General features: G+C 28.9%; 1 non-coding gene across 1 annotated transcript; it reads left to right on the top strand.

Annotated features, from left to right (window-relative positions):
* The first annotated feature begins 2,184 nt into the window (after positions 1–2,184).
* TRNAR-ACG (transfer RNA arginine (anticodon ACG)) lies at positions 2,185–2,257 on the top strand. The gene has a single exon. It is a non-coding gene; the product is annotated as a tRNA-Arg (tRNA).
* Positions 2,258–5,204: the final 2,947 nt, after the last annotated feature.

The following is a 5,204-nucleotide window of genomic DNA, read 5'->3' as shown; positions in this document are numbered from 1 at the left end:
TGATTTCTATCATCATTATTTTCATTGTTATCATAATCATATATTATAATCATTGGAATATTGTTATCATAATTTTTGTCAACATTAACATTATTGTTATTATTATTATCATTATCATTAAGACTATCACAATTATTATCAATTTTGTTATCATTGTTATCATTATCATCATTATCATTATCATTGTCATCATTATCATCATTATCATTATTATTGTTACCATTATCATCATTATCATTATTATTGTTATTATCATTATCACCATAGGTTATTGTAATCTTTATCATTATTTATATTATAGTTATCGTTGTTCCTATCATTATTATTGTCATTATACCATCTTTTTTTATCATCATCACCATCTTCATGAACATAACCTATCATCATCATTAATAAAATTGATGCTATAATCATTGTTATCATTATCATTGCTGTTATCAGTACAGCTACTGTTATATATGTACACACACACACACACATACACACACACACACACACACACACACACACACATATATATATATATATATATATATATAAATTATATATATTATATATATATTTCTATATATATGTAATATATAATATATGAATATATTATGTATATATATAAATTATATATATATATATATAAAATATATATAACATATATATATATATATATAATATATATATATATATATATATATATATATATTATATAATTATATATATATATGCTATATATATATATATATAATTTTATACTATATATATATGTATATGAAATATATATATATTATATATATATATTAATATATATATATATATATATGGATATAATTATATATACAATAACTATATATATATATATATAGAATATATATATATTTTTATAAATATACATATAAAGTAAACATATATATATATATAACATATATATATATATTATATAATATCTTATATATATATATCTCTATGTGTGTTGTGTGTGCATGTTGTGTGTGTGTGTGTGTGTGTGTGTGTGTGTGTGTGTGTGTGTGTGCGCGCGCGCGCGAAAGAAAGAAAGAGAGAGAGAGAGAGTGAGTGAGAGTGAGTGTTTGGAACAAGAAATCAGATAAACAATGAATAATGACTTCACTTGTTTTGGACATGAGAAAAAGGTTTTATATATGCTTTATATGTTCCGAATGTTTCTGACATACATTTCCCTTGGAAATTGATAGTTTTCAGACAGGTCAACCTCAAGTTTAGCTAGGCCTATCTCAAAAACAATCCAAGGGAAAAGGCAATCATGCCCATACGAAACACAAAAAAACATTAGAAAAAAGTCCTCGTTTCTCTGAAATGATCAAATCTAACCGAGCCTAACCTAACCTATTCTATCCTATCCTATCCTCTCCTATCTTATCCTATCCTATCTTATCCTATCTTATCTTATCCTACCCTATCTTATCTTATCCTATCCTATCTTATCCTATCTTATCTTATCCTATCCTATCCTATCTTATCCTATCCTATCCTAACCTAACCCAATCTAATCTAACCTAATTCAATCTAACCTAACCTAATCCCGACTGACCCAACCAAAACTAACCCAAGAGGCCCTCACAACAACACGCACCCACACTCGAAAACAAGATATGTCGAAGCTAAAATATATTTCAAAAAGTAGCGAAATTCATGGCGTCATATCCCCTTGGCGCTGGTTATCGAGGATGCTATCCCATTCGCGTGGTTAAGCTCACATTTGATTGGCAGGTGATGCGTAGATGACGTTGCGATTTTGCTGGGCGGGAGACAAGTGTCATGGCTGCTTCAAAACCATCTTATCTTTCGTTTTCGCTTCCCCGCCCTCTTGGTATCTCGGTTAGTACATGAGTGGAATACTGAAAATTAAGACTTTATAGATGGCTGTGGATAGATACAGATATGGATATAGATATAGATAGACGAGATTGGGGTTCCATGTATTATTATAACTATCTATCGTACACCTATCTATCGTACACCTATCTATCGTACACATAACTATCTATCGTACACCTATCTATCGTACACATAACTATCTATCGTACACCTATCTATCGTACACATAACTATCTATCGTACACCTATCTATCGTTTACTCAATAAGATATAAAACTAGCTACTTGAAGCCTGAAAACAAGCGATCAATCAAAGAACAAACCATCTTGTATTCAAGGCCTTGTGGCGCAACGGATAACGCGTCTGACTACGGATCAGAAGATTCCAGGTTCGAATCCTGGCAAGGTCGAATTATAAAATAAATATTACATAATAATTTTGAGATAGAAATATCAATATCAAACTCGATGTAATTAAATTCTGAAGGTTTGTTTACTACTGTTTTCTTTTTATACAGATTTTCCGTTAAAAACGTCGTATTAAACACGAAGTTTTGGACATATATATATAAATCTATATATAAATATATAAAATATATATACTATAAATAATATATAAATGTATAATATATAATATATAATAAAAATATATGTAATATATAAAGTATATAAATATACATAATAATTTATATATAAGTATAATATCTATATACATATATTATAGATATACATATATATATATAATAAATTATAATACGTATTATATATATCAAATATATATATATATATAATATAAATATGATTATATATATACATTTAATATATTTATATATATTTATATATATATATATAAACAAATAATTATATAATTTTATATATATATATATAAAATATATATATATATATATTATATAAATATCTGTAAAATATATACATTAAAATATCTGTGTGTGTGTGTGTGTGGCCTCAGCCTACAATAAAAAATCTCCTCGAACTATCCGTTAATGCATTATTCCCTCAGTCGCTACAATACCGTCCATATTGCTGCCCAATAAACTAAAACGTGATCAAATCAAAGTCCTTCATGAATTTCTAAAGGCGACTTTTCGTCCCCCTGAGAGGCCTTCTGGTGCCGTGTTCAAGTGCTTGCAAATTAATATGCAAACCATTGCGTTGCGGTTACTTGATTGTTTCAAAATTTCCTTGGAACATAACATATTTTTTAATCTAAATTACGAACTTTTATATATATATATATATATCTTATTAGTAATATAATATATATATATATAATATATATATATTATATATATGTATGTTATACATATAAAGATAAGTATATACATAACATAGACATACACACACACACACACACACACACACACACACACACACACACACACATATAATATATATATATATATATATAATATATATATATTTATATATATATAAAATATTTGTATATGTATATAATACCTATATATATATACATAGATATATATTTACATATGCTATACAAATAACAATCTATCTATTTATATATATATACATAATATATATATTATATATATAATATAAATATATATATATATATGTATGAAGTATGTAATATATATTTATATATAAATATATAATATATCTATATATATATGTATGTAGTATAATAAATAAATATATATTATATATATATTATATTATTATGTAATATATATATTATAAAAAATAAATATATATATAATAAATATAATATATATAACGTTGGATTTTCTGAATTAGAGACTATCAAGAGCATGTTAGGGAATTCTACAGTGTAGCGAAAGATAGTTTCGTAATACTGAAACTAAACAACTGATATAGCCTAAAAATTATCCAAGTATACCTCTACAGCAGTCATAGGGAATGAGGAGAGAGAAGCTTCTATGAAGGATTGCAAGTACCTACCGATAGAGCAAAAACCCACTTTAACCGTATTATGGGGACTTTAAAATGCCAAATAGAAAAAAAGATGGAGAAACCTCGTTGGGAAACTGGAATAGGCACCAAAATGAGAGAGCAAATGCTGAAATATGAAATACATTCTTCGAAAAGAGACCCGGATGGAAATGAACAGAAATCACCATCCCATTAAAACGAATTGACTTCATATTCACCAATAGGCGCGACATTGAACAAGACTAACTGTTATCATAAATAAATGTCGGTAGCGACCTAGACTGTCAGAGTAGAGTAAAATTACAGCTAGAAGGGAACGAAAACAAGCTCATACAGAAGCCTCACGTCAATCTAATCAACATTAAGATTAGGGCGTCGAATTCAGTGATCAACATCCGAAACAAATACTCAGCTCTCGAAGAAGATCATGACATCGACAAATGAACGAACCGAATTCAGTTAGATATTAACGAAGCTGCTCTTGAAATAGGCAAAGAACAAACATAAAAGTTCAAGTAACTTCGTAGAGACAAAAGAGCATTATGAAACAGCGTAGGAATGAAATAACATCAACCAAGACAAGATAGAATCAGCAGAGCTGACTAAGACGATAAACAAGAATAAGAAAGAGGATTACGCAAATTTAACATCCGAAAATAAACGGAAGCTCTGCTGCCGCACCACCTTAAGGTCAACAAAGACAGGCTCGGAATAGGAAAACCAAATGTAACAGTAAATAAACCCAACGTAGAGCACATACATAAAAATTTAATTAACAAAGTAATAGAAGACTTCTATCGCAACTTATACCACTCAAACGACGCACCACATACGGAGACAAACACCACAATTGGTGTAGAGAAGTAAATAGGGCACAAAAAGCATGAAAAAGAGGAAAAACACCAGGATAAAAAACGAATTAGTGTAGATCTTATTCAAGAGCAGTGAGATTGCGACAGTCAAGCTGGCCAGTCGTATAACGATGTATATACGTCGGTAAAAACTCCGAAGGCCCTGAAAAACGGTAATAATAATTTTATAACACATAAAAAAGAGACACAAAAACTTTAAGAATTACCGACCTATAAGCCCCCTCTCAGTAAACTATAAACTGTTCACCAAAAATCATCACAGCCCTATCACCGATATCATTAGAATCAAACAACCCAGAACATGCAGGTTCCGCAGCGGATTCTCAACTACAGACCATCTCCACACACAAGCACAAATCAGGAGAAAACAAACGAAGATAGAAGCCCCTGTGTAATGGCATCCGTAGCTTATGAAAAAGCAGGATTCCAAACATGGAATGAGCACATTAAGCAATCTAAGATTTGCAATACAATGTTTCTTTTCGGCGAGTCGCAGAGGAACTACACAATTAATAACGATTGAATAAGGAAAGTCTAAAGATTGCCTTAA

The sequence above is a fragment of the Penaeus japonicus genome, unplaced genomic scaffold (assembly GCF_977035675.1).
Source record: "Penaeus japonicus unplaced genomic scaffold, GWHDUDI00000001_assembly GWHDUDI00000012, whole genome shotgun sequence".
NCBI classification, from domain to species: Eukaryota; Metazoa; Arthropoda; class Malacostraca; order Decapoda; family Penaeidae; genus Penaeus; species Penaeus japonicus.
Note: the sequence above shows the minus strand (reverse complement) of the source record. Positions and strands in the feature narration are given on the sequence as shown.